Genomic DNA, 27,364 nt, shown 5'->3' with positions numbered 1-27,364 from the left:
GAGCTGGAGGTAGCAACTGGGACTGACTATAAATGGGAATGAGGAAACTTAGGGGAGTGATGGAAGTATTCTGAAACCAGCTTGTGGAGATAATTGCGCAGTTATATAAATGTGCTAAAAACTCATTGAACTGTACATTTAAAATGGGTGAATTTTAATGTATGTAAATCGTACCTCAATAAAGCCTTTAAAAAATTAGTGATAAACTCTGAAAAAAGGAAAGAAGATAAAACCAATGGGGGAAGAGAAGGACGCTTGGCTGGGAGAGAAAAACACACACGTATTATCCCATTAGGAAAATCAGGAACAGCAACTTGCCTGATGTAATACAGCTGGTAAGTGGCAGAACCCACATGCAAACCTCACCTCTTTGACCCCAAACCATGCTCCTTACCCCTCCACTAAGCCAACCTTCTCGCCTTAGCACACAACTTGTCTCCAGTCAGTGCCCACTCACATCCCCACGTGACCAGAATATTCGTCCAAATAGTGTGTAAGCAAGAGGCACTCCAAGGTCTGATGTCCTCAGACAGTTCATTTAAGTTGCAGTTGTTACTTTTCCATGAGCTTGGAGTGCTAGGGTTGATTTGGTGCTTTTTGTATATTGCTCATCTGGCAGAGAATTACTACTCTGCTCTACAAGTTCCCACAGATGGCTTTATTTTCCATTGCTATTAAATTGGTTTTGAACAAGACATAATTCTTCAAGTGCCTAGTGAGTTCTCTGGGTTTGCTCAGGCAAGATTCCATAAAAATGTAAATAATCAGAACACTTCTGGGATTATTTATCACAACTGACTCGCGGCTGTAAATTTATGTATTAATTTCAGCTGTGAGCTTCAGTGGGAAAAAGATGAACAGTTGAAAATAGACTCTCCCACCTAACACCCTCTTTATGTCCCCATTTCCCTTTGGCTTCCAGGGAACATACTGTAGAATGGGCCACAGATCTGAATCTGAAAGATATTGGACAGAACTGAAAAGAAACCAGGCGGGAAAGAATCATCCATAGGCCACAGGCTCATCTCTTACCACTCTCCCCCTTGCTCTTGGAACTCTTGCCACACTAGACTTTTCTCAGTTCCTCCTGCTGATTCCTGCCTCAGGACACTTGCACATGCTCCCTTAGCTTATAATGGTCTTTCCTCCCTTTTTTGCCTGGTTCAATCTTATCATCCTTCAGCTCTTAGCTTAGCATAACTTGTTCAGACAAGCCTTCCATGCCCACCCATTCACCAGACTTAAAGTCTGTCTCACCTACTCGACTGTAAACTTCTATAAACTTCATGAGGGTTGGGACCATGTCTTTATCACCTGCATCCCCCAGAGTCTGGCCCAGAGTGGAAGATGGATGAATATGTGTTGAATGAACTAATGGGTCCACTTGGAGTGGGAGAACATAGCAGTGCTCTCAGTGCCCTGCCCACATGCCATTTCTGCACATAAGCACAAGTGTGCAGCCCCAGATCCCTTCACCACTGTCTGCACACAAGCACAGGTATGCAGCCCCAGGTGTGCTTTCACTCAGCCAGGACCTGCATCTCATTGTCAAGGACTGGTCTCACTTTGTCTGTGTGTGCCAAGAGCTTGCAGTGCCTAGTAATTTATGCTCCTTTTAGGGGAAAACCCTTAACCAATTAGTGATGGGTACAGGCTTATAAACTTGCCTGCTCTCTTGTCTTAATGGGACAACTGTGAGGGGTAATCTTGCTGCCCCCAGGGCTCCCCTGTGGGACAGAGCCACACCGACATTCCATGGGTCCTGGCTTGATGACACCACACTCTCCTGGCCTCTGCCTGTCCCCACCCCACTTACTCACTCTTACCAGTGTTCCCCGAGAACTCCTCCTAATAAATCACTTGTACACACAGCCTCATCTCAGGGTCTGCTTCTGGGAAACCCACCCTAAAACAGAGACCCTTCTGTTGGAAAAGGTTCTCTCTGAGCTGTGATTAATATCATAAATTTTAGTGCATGAAGCACTCCAAGCAGCCGGACCATTTGCTGATTCACATGAGGATAGGTCTCGCCAATAACTCTCTAACTGGCGAGGGGGAGTCATGTCCATAGAGGGGGGAATGCTAACCCCCTTCACGTTTGAATCTTCACCCCCATAACCCAGTACCCCATTGAAAAGGGATCAGGAAGCTGGACCCCTGGCATCCCAACCAATCTGGGCATGGGAGGCTGTTGGCTAGACTGATTTCTGGGGAAGCAAGATCATCTCTACCTGCTCCTTCTCCAGGATTTCAGCTGAGGCCAAGGCAGGGGAAGACCAGGCTTATATATGGGGAGGAGGGGTGCCCCTCTGGCTAGAGGATCTTAGGGGGACGCGGGTACAGGCTGTTAAGGTCTATGCAGTAAAAATGCCTTCAGCTTTAAGGAACCACATATCCAATTAAACGAGGCTTAAAAAATAGGGGCATATTTATGGAGGAATTTGCTACAAAGAGAAGTAAGAGGGTGTTATGAGAGAGAAAATTTGAGGAAACCTATATAGATGGGGTGGGCAGAAGGGCCTCTCTGAGGAGGTACATTAAATTCAAGGCCAGAGATGGAAAGGAATCATCTCCATCAGGAGGAGTAGCATGGTTGGCAAGATATAACAAAGATGTCCATGTCCTAATCCCCAGACCCTATGAATATCTTACCTTGCATGGCAGAAGGCAGTTGTGATTAAGTCCAGGACAGTGAAGTGGGGAGATTATCCCACACATTCACTGGACCCACTGTAACCACAGTCCTTATAAGGGAAAGTGGGAGGCAGGAGAACCAGAGAAGATGTGACAATGGAAGCAGAGGTCAGAGTGATCCGGCCATGAGCCAAGGAATGCAGGCAGCCTCTACTTCTGGAAAAGGCAAGGAAGCAGATTCTCCCCTGGAGCCTCCAGAAGGAATACACCTTGATTTTAGCCCCATGAGACCTATTTTGGACTCATGGCCTCCAGAACTGTTAGATAAGAGATGTGTGTCGTTTTAAGCCACTAAGTTTGTGTAATTTGTTACGGCAGCAAGAGGAAACTAATACAGACATTGTCATAGAGGGAAGTTATGTACAAAATCCTGAGACAGGAGGGATTTTAGTGTATTTGAGAAATATGAAGGTGACCAGTGTGGCTGAGCCCTGTAATAAGGTGAGAGAGGTGGGTGGAGCCTTGTAGACCACCAGAAGAAGTTTGCATTTTATTCTAAGATTGATGGGAAGCCTTGTAGACCACCAGAAGAAGCTTGCATTTTACTCTAAGATTGATGGGAAGCCATTAAAAAGTTGTATTATAATCTACTCTCCATTTTTCCGAGATCACTCTGGCTGATGAGTGTAGAAACAGGTGGGGGTGCTGCGGTGAGGACTGGTTAAGAGCAGAGGCATGGAGACCAGTCAGGAAGCGGTCCCGTAATCCAGGAGTGAGACGGCGATGGCCTCCACCAAGGCAGGGGGGATGCGGATGGGAGATGGCTGCAAGATATATTTCAGACACTGCTTTATTGGCTCTGAAAAAAATCAAATAAAATAATTTGGACATCTTAATGCCAGAGGCCCTTTGATCAAATTAAAGCCAGCTTTTCAGAGACCACATGTTGGCTCCTGACAGTGACAAAACAAGGTCGCCACAGAAGTAGTTCCCAGAAGGAGGGACTCGGGGATGCTCTGATACAGCAGAGGGGGTAGAAAGAAAATGCATGTCTCCCTAAACGTCCAGAGCAACAGATGACTACCGAGCGAGAAAGAAATTTAGCCAAAGTGCAGAAGGATGGTCTGGCCACATTACGGACACTTGCAAAGTCAGAATTCTATTCATGGGGACAATGACTTGTTCTCCTAAACAATGAAAAAGTCCTGACCTGTCTGAGTTCCCTGAAAACCTCTAGCTCACCTCCAATTTGAAGTTACGAAAATGAGCATGGATCCTTCAGGAATTCAGATTTGATGTGAAGTATTATATATCCAAAGACCTGCCAACAGATGACACAGAGTTTGGGAAATGTTAAAGACTCATGCCTACTGACAGAAGTGTTAAGTAGAATCGGAGTTCTGATTTTATTTTTAGGCCAGGAGGGAGACAGTGTTGTCCTGGGGTGACCTTCCTGAGTGACTTTTTCTCCTCACAAGAAACAATATTTATAATGATGGCCCTAACAACAAAGCAACAAGAAAGCTCACGTTTCTGGGCTTCCCCGGTGGCGCAGTGGTTGGGAATCCACCTGCCAATGCAGGGGACACGGGTTCGAGCCCTGGCCCGGGAAGATCCCACATGCCGCGGAGCAACAAAGCCCGTGCGCCACAACTACCGAGGCTGCGCTCTAGAGCCCGCGAGCCACAACTACTGAGCCCGCGTGCTGCAACTACTCAAGCCCGCGGACCTAGAGCCTGTGCTCCGCAACACGAGAAGCCACCACAATGAGAGGCCCGCGCACCGCAAGAAAGAGTAGCCCCTGCTCGCTGCAACTAGAGAAAGCCTGCGCGCAGCAACGATGACCCAACGCAGCCAAAAATAAATAAATAAATAAAAGTATTTTTAAAAGAAAGCTCAGGGCTTCCCTGGTGACGCAGTGGTTGAGAGTCCGCCTGCCGATGCAGGGGACACGGGTTCGTGCCCCGGTCCGGGAAGATCCCACATGCCGCGGAGCGGCTGTGCCCGTGAGCCATGGCCGCTGAGCCTGCGCGTCCGGAGCCTGTGCTCCGCAACCGGGAGAGGCCACAACAGTGGGAGGCCCGTGTACCGCAAAAAAAAAAAAAAAGAAAGAAAGCTCACATTTTTTGAGCACTTACTATGTACAACAATCCTAGAGACCTATTATTACCCCCATGTTAGACATCAGGAAACAATCTTAAGAAGTAACATAATTTGCCAATGTCATGCAAGGAGGCTGTGGAGATGGGTTTAACTACAAAATCAAGTTCTAAATCAGGCATCTGTGAACCAAGGCCTAAGGGCCAAATCTCACCTGCCACTTGTTTTTGTAAATTAAGTTTTACTGGAGCACACCCACACCCATTTGCTTCCCTATGGCTGCTTTTGCAATCCAAAGGCAGAGCTGAGTAGTTGCAACCACATGCCCCACAGAGCCTAAAGTATTCACTATCTGTCCCCTTACAGAAAAAGTTTTCCAGTCCCTATTCTAGATCCTGCATTACACTGGGAGCATTTCCTCATAACTCACCCTCTTCCACACCATCCACCCCACCCACAAGCTAGAGGCTGTTTCAGATCATTGAATGAGGCGGCCAGCCTCCTTCCACTTCCCAGCTGCCTCCCACTCCCACAGTTAGCCTGTAAAACCCCTGCCATCCCTCCTCCTCAACCTGCTCCGTGGTTTAAGGGAGAGGAGAAGAGGTGGGGTGAGTGTCCTGCGCCTCTGAGGCCGGTGCTACACCTAAGAGAATGAGCCAGAGACTCACTTGGGGGAACACACCCCCCGGGCGTGATTTACTCTTCTAGCCAACCAGAAAGACCTGACCGGAGTGAGATGGGTGAAACACTCATCCCAGGCATGATTTCTATTACATGAAGCCTTTCCACTGGGGGTCCTCATAGAAACTCCACACAGCCAGGGGGATGGGGAAAGAAGGACAGGGTGACTAGCGTGATTCTGACCATCTTGCAGCCCTGCCCCAAAGCGGACAGGAATAGATGCAAAGGAAAAGATGATGGTCCGAGTCAGGCAACTGTACTCACGCCCTGTTCTCGCCTTACTTGCTCCGTGTTTTTCCTTCACTCCAGCTTCCACAGTCCTCTTTCATTTTTGAAAAGATTATCTTTGCATCATTTGTTTTCCACTTACCGCTTTTGCTGACTGTTAAAGTTATACGTGGTTAAGTATCTGATCCACTTACCTGGTTCTGAATTCTTGTTCTGTTTTGTTCTGGTTTTGGTTTTTTGGGCTGCACAGTGTGGCATGCAGGATCTTAGCTCCCCGACCAGGGATTGAACCCATGCCCCCTTCAGTGGAAGCGCAGTCTTAACCACTGGACCGCCAGGGAAGTCCACCGGTTCTGAATTCTTGAGCCATGACATCCTGGTTCATTACTAGGGCTTTGTAATAAGTTATTTATATCTGGAGTTTCAAGTCCCCTGTTATGACTCTTTTCTCACACTGTCCTAATTGAACCATAGAATTATTTTATTAAGCTACTAAAAAATGTAAATTCCAGGGATTAAGTCTGTAAGCTAATTTTGGAGGAATTTAAATCTTTAAATGCTTTAGGTTCTCATTCAAGGAATTAATACAATTCTTTATTTTAACCATCTGTATCGCTCAGCAAATTTTTACAGTTTTCTTCATGCCCAGCTCTGGTTACAAACAGTCTTGTTATTTTATATTTTGTTGCTACTGCAAGTAAGACATTTAATGATAGTTTTCTTACTGGTTATTGAGTTTTAGATGTTTACATGATATCAACTATGCTCCTAAACTGTCCTATTGAAGTTGTTAGAGTTCTTATCTTATATCACTTGTAAATGATACATTGGTCTCTTTCTTTCTCATAGCTGTGTCTCTTATTTCTCTGTACACCATATGCTCATTGGTCAAGTATGTCACAACACACTTGACCAATGCAAAGTTGAGTGTATTAGCTTGCTAGGACTGCCATAACAATGTACCACAGACTGGGTGGCTTAAACAACAGAAATTTATTTTCTAACAATTCTGGAGGCTAAGAGTCCAAGATCAAGGTGTTGGCAGGGTTGGTTTATTCTGAGGTCTCTCTCGTTGGCTTGTAGATGGCTGTCTTCTCCCTGTGTCTTCACATGGTCATCCCTCTGTGTCCTAACTTCCCCTTCTTATAAGAACATCAGTCATATTGGATTAGAGCCCATCCTAGTGACCTTATTTTAACTTAATTACCTCTTTAAAGACTGTATCTCCAGATACAGTCACATTCTGAGGTAATGGGGCTTAGGATGTCAACATATGAATTTGGGGGACACAATTCACCCCATAACAGTGAGCAACCTTATCTCTAATGGGAATGCATCTGATGTTTCAACAGCAAGTCTGATGTGCACCTTGTTTAAAACAGATACATTTATCATGCGTTTATTCCTAAGTTTTCAAAGAGCTTTTTATCAGGAATGAATCTCAAATTCTATTGAAAATGTCTTTTTGGTATCTATTGACATGGGGTATTTTTGACCTATTTCTGTGATGTAATGTGTTAATAGATTTCCTGTTATGAAATAGTTCTTGATCAGCATTCAGAATATATAAAGAAATCTTACAAATCAGTAGGAAAAGGATTCTTTAAATCTAGTATAAATTAGATAAAAGCATATAAACAGACAATTCAGAAAAAAGAATACACTTCTGATCAACGAACATTGAAAAAATCCCCACCTCGCTAGTAATCAGGGAGATGCAAATTCAAACGGGAAAGAAATTCCATTCCACACAAGGGTTAGCAAGGATGCAGAAGACAGAACTCACACCCTGCTGATAGGAGAGGAGACTGCTACAACAAGCAAGCGGCAAAAGGTACACAATGTTTGCTGTAATACTGTTTATAATAACCACCAAAAAGAAGGAAATAACCTGAATGTCCATGTGTAAAAAATAATAGATAAATAAAATATGGTGCGTTTATACAATGAATGAGCTAGATCTGCTTGTATCAACGTGAATAAATCTTAAGAAAGTCATGCCAAGAGAACAAAAGCAAGTTCTGGAAGGACACATTTAGAATAAAAGAAGTTATGGAATTTTGAGGACATACAAAATAATGTGTAGCTAAATATTTATGGACACATAAAAGTTGTAGAGATACCAGACTCAGATTAGGAGGATAAATACCAACTTCAAAATAGTTGTTATCACTGGTGTTTGCAAGGGGTGAAGAGGGATTCAAGAAGGACGGGAGGAAGGGAGGGAGAGGTTGGAGTCCAGAAGCACAAAAAGGGCACCTCAACTAATCTATATGATTTTATTTTATTTCTTTTTAAATAAAATGATCTGAAAAACAAAAGTCTGTGCATTCTGGCTGAATCCAACTTGGTCATGGTGAATGATTCTATTAATAGTATTATTGAATTCTATTTGCTATTATTTTATTTATAGTTTTTCATCTAGTTCCTTGGTCTGCTGTTCTCTCCTTTTTTTCTACTATATTCTTCAAGATTGGATTTCAGGGTTGTTTTATCCTCATAAAATGAATTAGAGGGTTTTCCATGCTTTTTAATAATCTGGAACAATTTGTCAAGTATAGGTATAATCTGTTACTGGAAAATGTGAAAAAAAATATTAGAAAAATTTCTGTTCAAGGAGGCTATTTTAGAGCTACCATTTAGTAACACTTTAACTTTATGGTTATTTTTCTCTTTGGGCTTATTACTTTTTCATGAGTCAATTTTTGTAATTCATATTTCACAAAAGAATCTGCATCACTGAGTTTTTTTCATTTCTTTACAAAGAGTTGTACATAGTAATATCTTGGTTTTTAAATCTCTCACGTGCCTTCTAGAGTTCCTCATCATTTTAAATTTTATTTGTTTTGGTTTTTTTCCCCTCTTCAGTCAGTTTGCCAGAGGTTTATCCATATTATTGGTTTTCTTCCAAGAGTCACCTCTTGGATGCATTTATCATAGCTTGAGCTTGTGTGTTTTCAAATCCATGGATTTCTGCTTTCTTCTTGAAAAGATTTATTTTTCTTTACTTCCTTAAGATTTTTGCCAATTTTCATACTTCTTGATTTTAAAGCTAACTTTATTCATTTTTATTTTCAACAATAAAAGCAAATTAAGGGCTTTGGTTATATCCTATAAGTTTTCATATGTATTATTCACATTCTCGTTATTCTCTAAATGGTCTCTGATTGTATATTTTATTTCTCCTTTGACTCAATAATTACTTAGGAGATTGTTCTTTTTTTCCACATTGCCATATAGTAATAACTGTTCAGTATTACTGTGAAAAACACAGATCACAAGGCCAGTGACGTGCCTGGCGCAGTGCCCGACATGCCAGGAATATTTGCTAGATGGATGTGCTGATTGATCATGACACAAACATAAATCCCAAAAATAATGTCAACTCCCTAGTTATGTCTCAAAATGTTGCTGTTATATTATTATTTCAATAATAACAATGAAGCGAAAGGGAAAGTAAGCAGAGTCAAAAGCCGTCTGCCCTTTAGTCCATTACACAGTTTGAATATTAGACCTCCATGCATGATCTATAGACAACATTAACCAACCATAGGAGGCTTCACACAACCAAATGAAACCACAAGGCTCAGACCTAATGAACAACAAAGACCTTTTGGCAACCAGGGCCCGACCTCAGGCTCTACAGCTCTGCAAGAGAACCAACGAATTGCAGGCATGGCATATATCACATTTGCTGAAATGTAAGATGCAGGCCCCCCATGCATCCAATGTGTCCATTCTTCAGATGGAAGGTCCAGCATGACCAAGGTCAATGGATGACACATCCATAGCCAAGATTGGCCAACTTTCCATGAAAAGACCCTTGACAAGACATGCATATGCCCATATGCCCACCCTAAGATTTAATGCCACTCTGTACCTGTCCTTTGTTGTAATGTATTTCAGGGACATGGGAACACTTTGTCCTTTTTTGTATATACTTTAATGATTTTTTCAAACTACAATAGTAATATATGCTCACAAGACCCCTTCTCTTCAAACTAACTAATGTCAACTATTTGGTATGTATCTTTCCATATTTTTCCGGAGCTCATGCAAACGTTCATATGTAAAAAGTCACTGGAATAGATTTTCTTCTTTTTTTTTCTTTTCAAAAATGGATCATACTATACCAATTTGCTGTTTTTACTTAAAAAGAGATTATAGGTGTATCTCCATATACTGTTTTTTAGTAGCTGCATAAAACTCCAGAATATGAAATAATATAATTTATTCAATAATTTCTTATTTTTGGATATTCAGATTGCTTCCAGATTTTTGCAAGTATCAGATATGTTGTAATAAACATTTTTCTACTGATCTGGTATTTTTATTTCTGTTTACCCAAGTTAAATGGCTGGGTCAAAGAGTATGTATATTTTAAATTTCAGTAGCTCCTTCCAGATTTCTTTTTTGAATGGTTAAAGCAATCTTACTCATTCCAGCAAAGTATGAGAGCCCTTATTTACCCCACACAATCACAAGCCATGGATTATGAATCATAAGCCAAACTGATGAATTTCTAACATGATCTTATTGTCATTTTTATTTACATTTTCCTTCCCCCATAAGAATGAGCATAATTTAGTTTGCTTATTAGCCATCTGCATTTCCTCTTCTGAAAATTGCCTATCCTTTCCCTATTTCTTTATTGGATTTTAAAAATCTTTTCAATTTGCAGAAGTTCTTTGTAGATTATAAAAATTAACCCCAGAGCCCTCCTCAGTACTTTTCATGGAACAATTGAAAAAGAGGCACAGTATTTTTGCTGGGATCATTGGCATAAGAGAAATGAAAGTCTAGAGGTGCTGATGCCATCTTTGTCACTATGTGAAAGAGTGATGAAAAGAAAATAAATACAGAGAAAGTAAGTCAGAGTGGGGCATGAGAAAGAGATAATGTCATCATTTGAATACCCAGATACAGCCATACTTGAAGCTGGAGCGTTTGGCCATTGCAATTTCTCAGTAAAGAGAGCCAGTAACTTTCCTTTTTGGTTTGTGCTGGGTTTCTGTCGCTTGCAGCCAAAACATTCCTGACTGTAGTGAGTTTGCACACACTGGGACCACAGTCTGATTCTGGAACAAGAACTTACCATCCAGAAGAACTGAACATTCTAAATTCTGGGTCCAGGTAATATTTGAACTGGTCTGATCATTGTTCCCGGGTGTCCCTCAGGTTTCCTACTACATGGCAACCTATAAAGGTTTTCTGGAACAATAGCATACCAAGCCCATGGGAAGAGTTCACAGTGCACACCTGTTTATTGGTCACCAATGGAATTCAAGTCTCTTGGTTTATATCTGTACATAGATTGGACACACTTAAATGAGACCCAGTCCAGAAAAGGTGCAGAAGAAATCACTAGTTACTCTTAGAACTGCTGGATATTTGTGGAAAAGGAGTCCTTGAATCAACAGATGTGTCAGAAGGCCTATGCAGGCTAGGTCTCCAGCTGCCCATTGAAAACACAGTGCCTCCCTAAATGGGCTGTCATCATAAGGTTGATTTTTTTTTGTCCTTTCTTAAACTATATATTGTGGGATTACTAGATAATGATGTAGCGAGAAGAGGAAGTAAATAGGACCATGCCTTATAAGGCTTTCTCTACTCTGGAAACCATTTTAACAGAGGGGAATCAAGAGTGCCTGATATGGGAATTCTGATTAGGTGGGAGGGCAAGATACCAAAATGCTAATAGTTTAAATAAACTTTGAACATACTATCACAGTATCACAAATGGGGTCATTTAGGCATAATATATAGGCATTCCCAATTATAACAACAATAATAGCAAGCAGTGGGAAGCAGCTGCATAGCACAGGGAGGTCAGCTCGGTGCTTTGTGTCCCCCTAGAGGGGTGGGATAGGGAGGATGGAAGGGAGACACAAGAAGGAGGGGATATATGTATACATATAGCTGATTCACTTTGTTATACAGCAGAAACTAACACACCATTGTAAAGCAATTATGCTCCAATAAAGATGTTAAAAAAAAATAATAATAGCAAGCACTAACATTTTTTAAGTACCTGCTGTGTGCCAGACATTGAGTGAAACACTTTTTGTGAATTACTCCATTTTTTTCCCCCATATAACAACCCAATGAGGTAGGCACCAAAGCTTAGAAGAAATCAAATCTTAGAGAGGGTCTATCGGGCATGTTCGGCTAAAGCAGCGAAACTCATTCTCAGCGGTTTAACAAAATAAAAGCTTACTTATTGCTCCTGCTACGGAACCAGTGCAGGTTGGCAAGGAGGACCCTGCCCATCTTAGGCTGGTGGATGCTCTATCTGAACCATGTTTCCATGATTACTGCAGCAGGAGGCAGAAACCATAGCGAATTGTGTGCTACCTCTTACACGGAACAGATGCCCTCACTTCTCCTTGCATTTCATTGACCAAACAAGTCTCACGCCCTGATCCAAGGTGGAGGGAGAGGTGGAGTGCAATCCTACTTGTGCTAAGAAAGAAGAGAACTTGAAATATATTATACTGCTTTGAACTGGTCTCACCGAATACAACCACAGAGCACAGCTGGTCTGGCCTCTTCCAGGAGCAGAGATGTTTCAATAACTGTGATGCCTTCTCCTTTCTTCTCTCTCTGCGACTGCTCCAGGTTAACACTGTAAAGCTGAAAGTCTCTACCTCGACCACACACACCTGACTACATCTCTATTGCTTTTGTTGTTCTTATAGCTAATGGCACTTAGATCAATCTACATCCAGCCAGAGTTTCAGAAGGAAAATGTTTTGATGTGTTCCCACCAAGTATAATCATTCTACCAGTGCAGGTCCTTTGCACCTACTTGGGGAGGGGTTTTGTAGAACTCATGGTTAGGGGTGGGAGAATGGATTATGCTTTAGATTGCCTGGTGTCTGAAGGACTCCTGGAGCTACAGCAAAATGTCTATTAGTAACAAAATGTTGCGATACATGTGGCTATGTGTTCACATATTTTCTAAAAGTGTGAAAATAGAAAATGCAAGTTTCTTGAAACTCCTCCCAGATGTTAGCTTTATTCACAATTTGGGCTACCTCTCTTTCCCCTCACTACTCCCATTTTCTGTCTATAACACCTTTCTACAGGAATTCTCACCTTTTCATTTTATTTTAATAGAACTCTTAGCCTCTTGGGCATAAAGCTCTTTAAAGTGCATATTTGGTTCAGCAGGGTCGTGGGGTTTTTTTTTCCAAAGGAAGTTTAAAAACCTTCATTTTGTATTCACGAATAAATGAGAAGTGGTGTTATTTATAATTGGCTCCCTCTAATTCGGACTAAATGTAGATTAATCCTAATTGATAACACATAAAATTTAATTAAACCTTAATAAAGAACCTGGGAAAGCGTTCTCAATAGGTGATAGCAATGGTAATGTTGCACGTCGCTGCAGTCCTTGACATAAAAGCACAATTTGTAGAAGTATTTTCGGGACTTCGTGCAAGTCCAGATACTGGTCATTATTCAAACACGACATTCATTAAAGTTGTTGATAAATCTGAGAGATGGAGTACTCCCTACAGCTCACTGATAAGAAATTTGGACCACGAGAGCTCCCAGCGACCTCTTCAACCCTCTTTCCTCTCCCCAGCCTGTTGGTTAGATGGCTGCCCAGTTCCCTGACCATGAAGCCACCCCAAGTCATTGCCAGAAGCTGCTGTCACAACCCACATTTCATCAGATAGACCCCAACAAACAGAACATCTCACTGTAGAAATCCAATTAACAATGCCACATAAACATCACCCTTTTGATCGATGCTGCCAGCACAGTAACAGTTTTATTTCATGTCCTCACGAAACTTTTTAAAAGATTTATTATTTATTAATTTATTTATTTGTTTATTTATTTATTTTTGGCTGCGTTGGGTCTTAGCTGCGGCACTCGGGATCTTCATTGAGGCATGTGAGATCATTGGTTGCGGTGCGCAGGCTTCTCTCTAGTTGTGGCGAGCAGGTTTTCTCTTCTCTAGTTATGGTGCGCAGGTTCCAGGGCACGTGGGCTGTGTAACTTGCAGCACGCGGGCTCTAGTTGAGGTGCGCGAGCTCAGTAGTTGTGGCACGCGGGTTTAGTTGCCCCGCCGCGTGTGGAATCTTAGTTTTCTGACCAGGGATCGAACCCGCATCCCCTGCATTGTAAGGTGGATTCTTTACCACTGGACCACCAGGGAAGTCCCTTCATGAATATTTTATGTGTTCAGGAGTGATTGAGAACTTGATCCAAGTGTTTAACAATTGAGGCTGTTAAGTCTGACCATACATCACTGTGACAGAATGTGGGCTTTTTCAAGGGCGAAGATACAAGTCTTAACCACAGTGTAACTTACAGTTTCCTTAAAAAAAAAAAAAAGTAAACCTGGCAGCTATGGAATACACTATGTGCATTTATAATAGCTATTTTATATATTGTAGTGTCAACATTTTTAAACTAAATGTTTTACATTCACATGTGGTAGGGAGTCTTGTCATTAAGGTGTGTGTGATATAGAGTCCGGTTGGTTTTCTCCTAACTAGACTGCACTTGTTTTTCATACGTAGTAAAATGCTTTGCGCATTATACCTTGCATAAGTCCTCATTCTACCACATGTTAACTAACCCTCTAGCTGATAATGCAGACACTTAACGGGGGGAATTAATTTATAAGGGCTCTAGAATAGAATACAAGTTATACACACCAGCATCATCTGTTACTAATATAGTAGTTAGTGCAGCTTTTCTTTGTGTTGTGCTTGGTCTCATAACTAGGTTGAGTTTTTCTCTACCAAGAGGGAACAATACTGAACTTCTTTTCCTGGTGGAGTTTGTATTATAATAACCCTTAGGGTAAATTTGCTATGGGGGAGGGACACACAGCTTCAGCTCATGGAACCTCTGACAGTTAAAATGGTGTCATCTGGTATAAGGTCCTGGGAAAAATCACTTCATAGAGATGGCTTTCCAAGTGGTTTTAAAATTTATCCATCTATTGATGTTTTTAGGTCAATTATGTATGTTGACTACATTTACAAATAAACTTGTTTATCCAACTAAGTGTCAAAAACCTAAAAAAAAAAAAAAAAAAAAAAGCATAAGACACAGTCTTTGCACTTAGGGGGTGGGACTCCCCTGGGAAGATGATCGGTTAGTCACAGTCAGTTAATGTCATTATGTCTCAGGATGTGCATTCCTTCAGCAGGCAGTCCCCCTTCCTCTACCCACTCCCCAGTGTGCAGGGGGCTCACATCACTTCCTAGAGATGGCTTTCCAAGTGGTTTTAAAATTTATCCATCTATTGACGTTTTTAGGTCAATTATGTATGTTGACTACATTTACAAATAAACTTGTTTATCCAACTAAGTGTCAAAAACCTAAAAAAAAAAAAAAAAAAAAAAGCATAAGACACAGTCTTTGCACTTAGGGGGTGGGACTCCCCTGGGAAGATGATCGATTAGTCACAGTCAGTTAATGTCATTATGTCTCAGGATGTACATTCCTTCAGCAGGCAGTCCCCCTTCCTCTACCCACTCCCCAGTGTGCAGGGGGCTCACTCCATGCCACACTCTTACTAGACACTGAGGATAGAAAAATGGACCAGAGGAAGCTCCTACAAAATCATTCATGGGAAATTAAGAATTTTTGAGGCATCTGCATTTCTGTAAATGATTTGCAAGGCTTATTTAAATACATCATAACTGCCACTGAGCCATCTATTCCCAGTTCTTTTCCTTAAATGTTAAAGTCGAAAGACAGCACTCACCATCTGCTGTAGCTCGAGACCTGCTCCTTCTCCCAAGGTCTCCTGACATGGCAGGACCTGCCTGGCAGCCCCATCTGACACAGCCTACCAGCAACATCTAGAAACAGTCAGAACATCTGCTGGACTTTCCTTTGCAATATGCAGCTGTTGTAGACTTGTCACTCTCGCCTCTTAGGTCACTTCAGCCTGTGGACAATCAGGATCCTGAGTCCTAGGACATTCAGCTCAGTTTTCATCCAGTCTGCGTCCTTTTCCTCCTGGTTGTTTATTCAGATGTTTACTAAGCACCTGCCATGTGCCAGGTGTGGTTATGGTGATACCATGGAGAACACGAAAGATGCAGCTTCTTCCCTGTGAAATAAAATCTATAAGGGAAACAAACTTTTAGTAAGTTCACTGGATATTGGGAAGATGTACAGAGTACTTCGGGAACATAAAATAGGTAGATCCGCTCCCTTTACTTACAGCGTGGAACCCAAACAGCGCAATCTTGAATTTAAAGTTTTCTACCCACCATCTGACTCCTGGGTGAGAGGCCACGAGACTGGCTTATGGAGAAAGAGGGGCAGGAGATCCAGGAGGATCTTTCCAGCATCTGACAGGTACTGAGGAAAGAACACTAGGACAAGGAAAGTATGAAGGGAGAGAAAAGTACAAGAAACTGACTAAGAAATTACAACACACAATGGATCTTTCCAAAGACTAAAGTTCACTTAGGAGGTCAAGATAAGAGTGAGTCCTGCAGGGTATGGAATAAGAGAGATTAGAAAAACAACCAGGGAAGATAATGGGGGGGAAGTAGCTGCAGGAGGGGACCCTTGCTATGGCTTCCCGCAACACCGCACCAAGAACAACACACACATAAAATGCTGCATGAGTGTGAGGCTGCAGCTTGGTAGGGTCTCAAAACACTTCAAGAGTGGTATTGATTTAGGTCCGCAACTTCTCATCAGGAGATAAAGAAAAAGCAAGAACATAGGTAATTCTTCATGTGATCACACAACATAGTGCTCACGATATATTCTTTTTTAAAAAAATTTATTTATTTTATTATTTATTTTTATTTTGGGGTGCGTTGGGTCTTTGTTGCTGCATGCGGGTTTTTCTCTAGTTGCGACCAGCAGGGGCTACTCTTCGGTGCGGTGTGCGGGCTTCTCATTGTGGCGGCTTCTCTTGTTGTGGAGCACAGGCTCCAGTAGTTGTGGCACACAGGCTCAGTAGTTGTGGCTCGCGGGCGCTAGAGTGCAGGCTCAGTAGTTGTGGCTCACGGGCTCAGCCGCTCCGCAGCATGTGGGATCTTCCCGGACCAGGGCTCAAACCCGTGTCCCCTGCATTGGCAGGCGGATTCCCAACCACTGCGCCACTAGGGAAGCCTTATATTCTTTTTTTGAGATGGGAGAAAAGAACAGCTTGTGGTACAGAATGCATAGTATGATGTTGTTTGTGTGTGCACAGAAAACTTTTTAAGTCTGGAAGGATATACCCTAAATTGTTAGCGGTAATCATCTCTGAGAGGTGGGAACAGGGTGAGATTCTTTGTCAACAGTGTTTTCATTGTTTATAATGACTCTATATTGGGTTGATGTTTGTCCAGTATGCATAGGTGCAACTCTGAGGATTGTTAAAATAATAAAATACTTCCATATTGGTTAAAAAAAGCCACTCTCCCAAGCACTCCCTCCGCCAGGAATCTTCCTCAATCTACCAATGATCCAGCAGGTGAAAGGTTAATACCACCTATAGTTTGGAGCATCCAGGTCCCCTCTAAGGCCCGTGTCCATTCTGATTGGTCAGTTTGCAAGCTGGGCACATTGTTAATTTTTAAAATATCTAGTTTACCAAAAATTTTATATTCCTTTTTTTTAAAGCATGGCTTTGGCTCCAATCAGAATTGCATAATGACTCTCCAGCAGGAAGAATATTAGGATACTGGTTTGCAGTTTTTATTGTGGTCACTACTCACATGTCAAATGACATTTAATAAAGGACTCACTTTTATAGGCTTACCCAAATTCTAAAAATTATTTTTAAAAGTTTAAAGCAAATGGTGCTTCAGAGACCTTGTTTATTCTTATTTGCATTTCACCCAGATGTAAGCTGCCAGAATGAGATTCCTACCCAGGACCCTCTGCCTGATGCTATGTCACACGCCCAAGTGTGGTCGTTTCCTCCTGAAGGCCTGTGTCAGCTCCCTTCTTACCACTAATTTTATACTTGGCCTTCGTTCCTTAATATTTCTTATTATTATGTTCTGTCAGCCTAACTGCTTTGTAAGCACTCTGAAGACACATAATTTGGCAGACTTTTTTTTTTTTTTGTCCTCACTCTACCTAACCTACTGCCTAGTTTGCGGAGACTTTCAAGGATATTTATTGCTATTGGTACTGAAACGTGTTATTTGCAAAGGGATCCTCTTCCCTGGTTACTGCCAGAACTGTCTCTGCAGGGTTAGTGCAGTGGAAGATACAAAGCCTGCTATCAGAGGTTTAAAACAGGATGAGGGTAGGAAATATTTTTGCATCTTAAGGGGCAAAAATCTTTCATCTGCCTGCCTGTCCCAATGGGTATCACTTTTACAGTCTTTTTCATCCTTAATATCTTTTTCTATTCATACCATTATCTGGTAACAAATATTCTCTTTTCTCTTAGAATGGCTGTCACGAATAAAAATTCTTTACTGATCTCAGATGTTCCATGCTGGACATTAGAAGGAGTCATTGCTCTTATCAGCATTCCTGTGTCGGGAGGTCAAAGTGCCTTAAACTAGATGAAGGTCTTCAGCACCCTGCTGATCAGTATAGTTAATGAGCAAACCTCAAACTCCAGTAGTTCAGCATACTGAGAACTTGCTTCTCATTCACGTGAAAGCCCAGTGACGGTATTTCTAGTCAGCATGCGACTTTCTTCCATGCAGTGATTCAGGGATCGAGCCTCTTTCCATGTTATGATTCCACTTCCCCCCAAGACTTTGGAATTATCTGCACCCTGTTGGCAGAGAAAGAGAAATGGAAAAGGTGCCCACTTCTTTTTTTAAGGAAAAAAAGTGACACACATCACTTCTGCTCATATCCATTGGTCAGGACCAAACAGAGGGACCACACACTGATGCACAGGGCACTGCGTCATGTGGTCCCTGGATGGGAAGTTGCCTCCCAGTAAAACTTCATGCTACAGGAAGGCGATCATGAGGTTTGGGTGGATAGCTGGCCATCTGCCATAACAAATGAATTTCAAAGGCTTAGATGATCATCTAACGAGACTCTTAAAGAAAACCATCTCCAAATGGAGGCAAAGGAAACATTTTCAGGTTTATTTTTCCCAGGACTTTTAATAACACTCCTGCTACTTGTCACAGGATGTGGGTTTTTATAGTAATGGGGAAAGGTTTTGAATTGGGAGGGGATTACACAATGTGACAAGGGTACCAGCCACATAAACCCTCAAATGAGGCTTATAGCATTGCATGGCTACTTCCATAAGGCTTGCGGGCGTCAGGAACTCAATAAAACATCCTGTAATTCTTTGAGCCAGATTGGTCTCCATACTCTATATTACCACTGCCCGCCCAGGGCATCCTGGTGCTGGACCCATCCGCACTTCCTGTCCTCGAGGCAAGAATCAAGCCTGTGAGGAAAACCTGATGTAAACTCACAAAACCTGTGTCTAATAAAGCTATTTCTTTTAAAAATATAAGCAACTTCTACTGGTCCATATGAGTATTTTTATTTTTAAAGTATTTTCGTTCAGAGGGAAGAAATGTAATTCATTCTTTTCCCCAAAATAATAAAGAAAATTGCTACTGGGAACAGTTTGGCATTTGAAACCTAGTGGGAGATTTCACCAGCAGATGGTTTAGTGGCAAAAAGCTTTTAAGAATTTCTGACTGCTAGAAAAAAAATATACGAGAGAGACACACAGAGAGAGATTGACTTAATGTGATAAAGAAAAGGTGTATCCAAAGAAAGCAATCCTTATTCAAGGTCTGATGACTCAAATGATTCGACTAGCTCACAGATTCCAATATCTGGCTGTGCATCAGAATAGCAAGGAAAGCTTGTTTAAAATACCTGTGAAATCAGAATATCTGTGGGTGGTGACCAGACATGCTTATTTTTCAGAGCTCCATAGATGATTCTGTTGAAAACCAGCGGCCTGATTATTTTTCAATTCTGTAGTAGTTTTGGAGCTAGGCAGTATCATTAGCTTAGCAAATATTCTGCAGTCTTGGCCACTTGGCTATCATTTGCTACACGCTCAAGTCCGCCAGCAGCCAGCTTTTCACCAGGCCCCTCATCTTTCCACACAAAGCATGTGGATGATGTTCTTGAGAACCCCACAGGCAAAGATGCCAGTGCATCTGATTAGTTTATTTGGAAGCAAGGCAGGCAGAGTTCACAGCCAATCCACCCAGCACCATCTGCAGAGAATCAGCTATGTCACAGCCAGTGGCTCTGTCGACTACCATTGGCCACATCCTCTGGGAAGGCAGGGTGGTATCCTGAGAGCAGCACATGCTTTGGCAGATGAGATTTAACTCCCAGCACGGCCACCTGCCAGATGGGAGCCCAGGACAAGTCCCTCCAACTCAGTTTGCTTTTTTGTAAAATAAGAATTGATAATCCTGACCTCATATGGTTATGCATTGCAAATGGGGAAAAGGGGGGGAAGCATCTGGAAAAGAACCTGCCATAGAAAAGGAGCTTGATTGATGGTACTTTCCTTACCACATTTCTTTTAACCTCCTTCCCCCTGGAAAAATGATCAAAGGCCAATAGAATGCATTCATGTTTTCCCAATACTCGATGAATTGTCTACAGGCGGGTTATCCAAGATAGAATTACAGAGGGTTATCCAGGACAGAATGATAGAGGGTTATTCAGGGTAGGATCGTAGAGGATTATTCAGGATAGAATTTGGAGACAGGTGTCCCTCTCTACTATTGTTTACGTGAGGTGGCTACCATTGAACGGGACTCTTATCCCTCGTCCCAGGTGTCACACCAACCAGAAATCATCTCCGAGTACCTGAGGCCAATAGCAGGAAATCCCAGATATGGTTTTTGCAGCTGTAACTTGGGTTATGGGCATGATCTCTGTGAGTCCCACATGGTCAAGTACTAAACTACATGAGATTCAAATTAATCACACTGTCGTAAAACACCAGACTCTATTATTTACCCAGCACCAAGCAGATGTTTGCTTCCAAAGCTACAATCTCCTCTAATTGGCTGACACTGTGCTGCATAAACTCCAACGCAAGCTTATGTTCTATAATGAATGACAAATGCCTAGAAGAATTCTCTGTGAACTGGCAGCCTCCCCCTCCAGCATGCAAATTACGTCGAAATTCCATTGGCAGACGCAGATAAGCTCATCTGCATCATTGGCAGATGAGTGGATAAACACACCCATGAATTCATTGTCCAAATTCAGTTTTGTTGGTTCGTCTCTGTTTTTAGTGATCACTTATCTGTTAATTTATCATTCAGCCAACTTTTATTGAGCAACTATTCCACAACAGACACTGTCTTAGGCTTCAGGAATAAAAGATGAATGAAGATGTGGTCTCATCCTTCAAGAAGTCCACCACAAAGGAAGGGAGACAAGACTGGGAAAGAAAAAAAAATGAACAATGTGAGAAGTGCAAAAATAGAGATGTGGGCAAGTGTCCAAGAGAGGGAATAATCAACTCTACCACAGGGGTTTATAGCTTCACAGATTTTCAAGTCAAAACTTAGAGGAAGATTTTAGAGTCAGCTAGACTGACAAGGTGTAGAAAGGGAGGTTCCAACAAAGAGAATAGTAAGGACACATGACAAAACATGTCATCCTCTGGGAACTACTGGAGCTTAAGGTACAAGCAAGCGTCTGCTCTGTTTTGGCTCCTTAAAAGGGGACCCAGGTAGACGTGCAAACTGCACAGCCCCTTTAAAGGGCAACATGGCTGCATCTATTGACACTTAAAATGTTCATGTCTTGTTGTAGTCACAAAAGAAAGGAAAAAAGTGAGCCTCTATAAGGGACAAGTTAAATAAACTAGGGTACATCAATGGAGGGAAATACTACACAGACCAAATGCTATATTAAAAAGGCACGAGCACACATTCTATATACTGATATGAGAAGATTTACAGTTATGGGAAGATCTCCAGAATATATTGTCAAGCGAAAAAATAGTGAAATAAAGAAGAATATATATAGTATGCTAACTTTTGGGTAAGAAAGAAGAGAAAATAGAAATACATATTCTTCTTTGCTTTGTTTTAATAAAGAAACCCTAAAAGGATGTATAAGAAACTAATACTTATAGGGGTGGCAGATGGTGAAATAGATTAGAAAAGAGGGAGAGGTGAGGCTTTGCAATGTATATCTTGTATATCATTTTTAATTTTTGAATCACGTAAATACACGGCCTATTCAAAAAGTAGGACTAAATTTTAAAATGTATCTGCATCATGGCCCAGCAATCCCAGTATTAATCACAGAGAATCGCTCAAACACATGTGTAAGGAGGTGTATATAGGTATGTGTTGTAGCATTGTTTATTGTAGAAAAAGCTGGAAACAACCAGAATGTCCATTAATAAAATCATGAAATAAACCCTGGTATGTCATACTTTGGAATATTATGCAGCAGTTAAAATAATGAACTATGTCTACCAATGTGGACAAATCTCCAAGGCTTATTGTTGTCTGAAAAAGAAGGTACAGAAAGAGATTATACCATGACTGTAACACACACACACACACACACACACACACACACACACACCCCAAATAATACAGTGCTATATAAGCAGAAAGAATTCACACCAGCTGGTAATAGTGCTTATTTCTGGACATGGTCTAGAGCAGTGGTCAGCAGTATTGCTTTGTAAAAGGCCAGACAGTTAATATTTTAGGCCTATGAGGTCTTACTAATCAGCTCTTCTTATGGAGTACAAATGCAGACAATATATAAATGAATGAGCTGTGTTCCAATAAAATTTTATTTCAAAAACAGATAGAGAGCCAGATTGGGCCTCTGGGCCATAGTTTGCAACTCCTGGTCTAGGGAATCAAGATGGGAGGTGTTGGTTAAAGACTCTTTAATGTTTAATTTTTTTTACAAGGAGAGTGGATGTATGCCTTACTTATAGAACTAAAATTAATTAAAACAATATGGGTATGTTAGTCTGCTGAGGCTCCATAAGGAAATACGGTAGACAGGGGGGCTTAAACTACAAACATTTATTTTCTCATGGTTCTGGAGGTGAGAACTCCAAGATCAAGGTGCCAGGGTCAGTTTCTGGTGAGGACTCTCTTCCTGGCGTGCAGACAGCTGCCTCTTGCTCTGTTCTCACATGGCCCTTCCTCCACGGTCATGGAGTGAGAGAGAGAGAGTTCACTGGTGTCACATTTGAAGGGAAAATGAGGAAAAACTACCATTCATATTTTCTGGTACATGTGTACCTCTAGAAGGAGTCATAAGAGACCAGCAATGATCTCTGATGAAGGAAGGAACTAGGCAGATGCAAGACCAAGAAGGAAGGAAGAATTTATACTGACTGTTTATACTGTCTCGGTTTTAACTACGAAAATGTAGAACCTGGTCATAAAGACCGTAAAGAACTGAGAAGGGAAGAACAAGTGTCAGGCACCTGGGAAGGTACAGTTTGGAATTATCAGCACACAGCCAGCCACAAGTCAAAGCCACGAAGAAGATGAGGTTGTCCAGGCAGGTGTGGAGAGAAGGAAATGGTGTGGAAGACAGACCCGGGGAACAGGGTGGGCGAAGGGGAGGAGGTGCAGTGCAGTCAGGAAGAGAACAGGGGAGGCCGGTGGCCTCAGAGGGTATATACAGTCTCCCCCACTTGTCTGAAGTTTCACTGTCTGCAGTTTCAGTTACCAGCGATCAACCACAGTCCAAAAATATTAAATGGAAAATTCCAGAAATAAACAATTCATACATTTCAAATTGTGGGCTGTTGTGAGTAGCGTGATGAAATCTCACGCCTTCCGGCTCCATCCCAAGAAACGTCCCTTCGCCCAGCGTATCCTGCCCGTTCATCACCTGGAAGCGCTCTCGGTTATCAGATTGCCTGTCTTGGTATCTCAGTGCTTGTGTTCCCGTAACCCTTATTTTACTTAATAACAGCCCCAAAGCACAAGAGTAGTGATGCTGGCAATTCGGATACGCCAAAGGGAACCGGTAAAGTGCTCCCTTTAAGTGAAAAGGTGAAAGTTCTTGACTTAACAAGGAAAAAAAATCATATACTAAGTTCGCTTATGGTAAGAACAAATCGTCTATCCGTGAAACTGTGAGAAAGAAAAAGAAATCTACGCTGGTTTTCCTATTGCACCTCAACAAACTGCAAAAGGTGCAGCTACAAATAATGATACGTGCTTAGTTAAGAAAGGCATTAAATTTGTACGGTAAGATATTTTGAGAGAGACCACATTCACATGACTTTTATTATGGTATATTGTTATAATTGTGTTTTATTATTAGTTATTATTTTTAACCTCTTACTGTGCCTAATTTATAAATTAAAATTTATCATAATACTTATGTATGTATGTATAGGAAAAAACAGTATACAGGGTTGGGTACCATCCACAGTTTCAGGCTTCCACGGGGGGTCTTGGAACATATCCCCTGTGGCTAAGGGGGGACCGCTTTAATGATCTCTCAGCAAGAAATACAAAGCGCAGACTTAAGCTTTCCGCAGTTGGATCGTTTCTGGGATGATATATTTAACCAGATAGTCTGTATCGTGTTTGCACTTTCTGTAGGAAATAGATCATGTAGTTACATTTCTTCCCTGGAATTCCTTTCACTCCTTGTCAGTGCAACCTGATTTGAGATGTAAATAAACAGCAGAGATCACGCCCGGATCTCGGAAGTCTCCAGTTCTGCCACCAGCCCCGGACGAGGGCCATGATGGATGGTGTGAGGGCCGCTGCATAATCGCTTCTGTTTTCATGTTCATTATCGTGCCCCTCATCTTCCCACAACCGACACTCAACACATTAAAATCTCTTTGTTCCTTCCACAATGCTTGTATCTCCACTGCATCTCCAGCCTCCTTTAATATTGTTCATTATTGACATGAACACAGAAAACCAATTACCCAGGTGGCAGCAGGAGGTCATGTGCCCACCCAGCCACACTGAGAGCCTGATTCCCTGTTGAGATAAACAAGAATCCCCACCAACTGCCAAGCCCCTCACCTGTCCTTGGGCTCCGGGGAGCCACCCGACACAGCCATGGGGCTTTTCACATGTTCAGCTAAATTCAGCTAAATTCAGTGCGTGTCTGTTGTCACCAGATGCTGCAGGTGAGCCGAGTGTCTGAAGTGCCAGGTCGGGCAGCTCTGCGGGCAAAGCAGTTGTTGACACAGTGGTTCAGGGCACAGCCTCCCAGAATATCTGAGTTCAAATCCTGGCTCTGCTAAAAAAGCTGTGTGACCTCGGATAGATTCTTAACCTCTCAGTACCTTGGACCCCCATATTGTGAAATGGCAATAATAATAGTACCTACCTGTTGTGGGTTGAATTGTATCCCCCAAAGTTGAAGTCCTAACCCCCCAGGGCCTGTGAATGTGACCTTTTTTGGAAATAAGGTCTTTGCAGATGTGATTAAGATGAGGCCCTCCGGATTAGGGTGGCCCTAAACTCAATGACTGCTGTCCTTATGAGGAGAGAGAGAGAGAGAGAGAGCACGAGAGATTTGGAGCCATGGAGACAGACTCGCAAGGAGGAGTGCCGTGTGAGGACACAGGCAGAAATTGGAGTGATGCAGCTACTAGCCAAGGCAACCGCCAGAAGATGAAAGAGGCAAAGGAAGTATTCTCCCCTAGAGCCTTCGGAGGGAACATGGCCTAGCTGACATCTTGATTTCAGACTTCTGGCCTCCAGAGCTATGAGAGAGTAAATTTCTGTTCTTTTAAGCCCCCTAGTTTGCAGCAATTTGTTATGGCAGCCCCAGGAAACTAACACACACCCTCAAAGCATCGTTATGGGGATTAATTAGATACACAAGCCATGCAAGGTGCTCACAAGAGGGTCTAACGTCTAGCAAGTCATACAGAAGTATAGCACCATTCTCATTACTAATTATTATTTTTACTATTCTTATCGCTGTGGTTGCTTTTTCCCATAAGCAGGCAAGCATCCCTCACCACATTTGAGTAACAGCTGACACATGGGCAGACTGGGTACCGCCCATCTTCACAGAACCTGGAGCTTCCGGTTGGTAAGTCCTATGTCCACCTCTGGGGCAGGTGAAGAGACCCAGCTCTCCCGTCCACGTTGCCTGAGTCCCCTTTGCAGGGGGATGGCGAGCAGGGGGACATCAGGGGCATTTGTGTACGTTGACAACTTTCCAAAGACTGGGCTGGTTTCTGTCACACAGAATCATCCCGAGGGGCGGAACCAATTCCTTCATCTAGGTAATTGGGGCCTGGGTAGCGTTGTGGTTAAGCACAAGGGTCTTGGAGTCAGACTGTCTGGTTCAAATCCCACTCCCTCCCCTTACCAGCTCTGTGACCTTCAGCAATCTTATAACCTCTCTGAACCTGTTTCCTCCTCTGTAAAATGGGCACAGGCTGGCATAAATTATTGAATAACGTATGAGGGAATAGTCTGGGGAAGATGAGAAAGGGCAGTTTTTTCAGACCAACACAGCCCCTCTTCTTCCTCCTAAATACACACACACACACACACACACCCCTAGTGGCACTTCTGAGGTCACTCTCTCTGCCTACTGTAACTACCTGTCCTTTTGTCTGTCTCTCTGTGTAGACTAAGCTCTTTAAAGAGAGGGGATGTGTGTCCTCAGCATTCTGAATGGACAGAGTAGTTGTGAAAAAGAACACATATTGAACAAAGCGACAGCTTAAACCAAAGTGTCTCAGTCTTAAGGCATTTACATGCCAGCTTTATGATTTCTACTGTATCTACTTACTCCCTGAATTCTTGTTTTCATAAAACTTTTCTTCCAATCAGGGGTCAGCAAACAAATCCTACAGGCCACACCCATTCGCATGCATAATGTCTGTCAGTGGCTGCTTTCAAGCTACAACAGCAGAAATGAGTAGTTGCAATGGAGATATTTGCCTGCAAAACTGAAAATATTTACTATTTGGCCCTTTACAGAAAAAGTGTGTTGACCTCTGCTTTCAATCGACTCATTTTTAATCTAAATGCATTTTAAAACAGGAAATGTCATATAACTAATGTAACTGGAAACCAATATTCCTTGCCATAGATGGATGCCAACAATCAAATAAATATGTAACTATTAAAACAAACCACATACCACCTAAAAATACCTGCCACGCCTCAGGAAGCCAGGTTGTAGTGGAGAGAGCAGAAGACTAGGTCCAGGCGGAGGTGAAGGATGGTGGAAACTTGGTAGCCGAATTCTCTACAGTAAAAAACGTGGAGAGATTAAAGCAGAAGGGTTAGCACTGAATCTTGAAGGATGCCCATGTAATCCTGTGGAAGGAAGAAGAATACGCCAGTAAATGAGTCAAAGCAGACACACTCTGGGGAGAAGGGGAACTGGCATTTATAGGAGCAGAGACTCAGAGGGGACACAGGTAGAGGGACCACTGGGAAATGCAGGGAAATCTCCTCACGAATGAACAGAATAAATTAAAGGCATAAGGCAAAAAGGACTCTGGGAACCAAAACAATTCTTTTCTTTTCAACACCTCAAAGTAATGAGCATAACTTATAAACCAGATTAGAAAACATCTCAGCACTTTTATAATGAAAACAGTTGATGTTAATGAGAGCGATAACATTTAAATAGAAATCTGTTTACCTTTGGGAAATTCATGCATAACTTCAGTGATGTACTGATTGATTTAAGGACCACGGACCCGACCCCCAACTGATTAACCTTCCTGGTTTGTTTTTTTTTTTTTTTTTTTAACATCTTTATTGGAGTATAATTGCTTTACAATGGTGTGTTAGTTTCTGCTGTATAACAAAGTGAA

Source organism: Physeter macrocephalus, chromosome 14 (assembly GCF_002837175.3).
Source record: "Physeter macrocephalus isolate SW-GA chromosome 14, ASM283717v5, whole genome shotgun sequence".
Lineage (NCBI taxonomy): Eukaryota > Metazoa > Chordata > Mammalia > Artiodactyla > Physeteridae > Physeter > Physeter macrocephalus.
The sequence above is the reverse complement of the archived record's forward strand: the minus strand, read 5'-3'. Positions refer to the sequence as shown.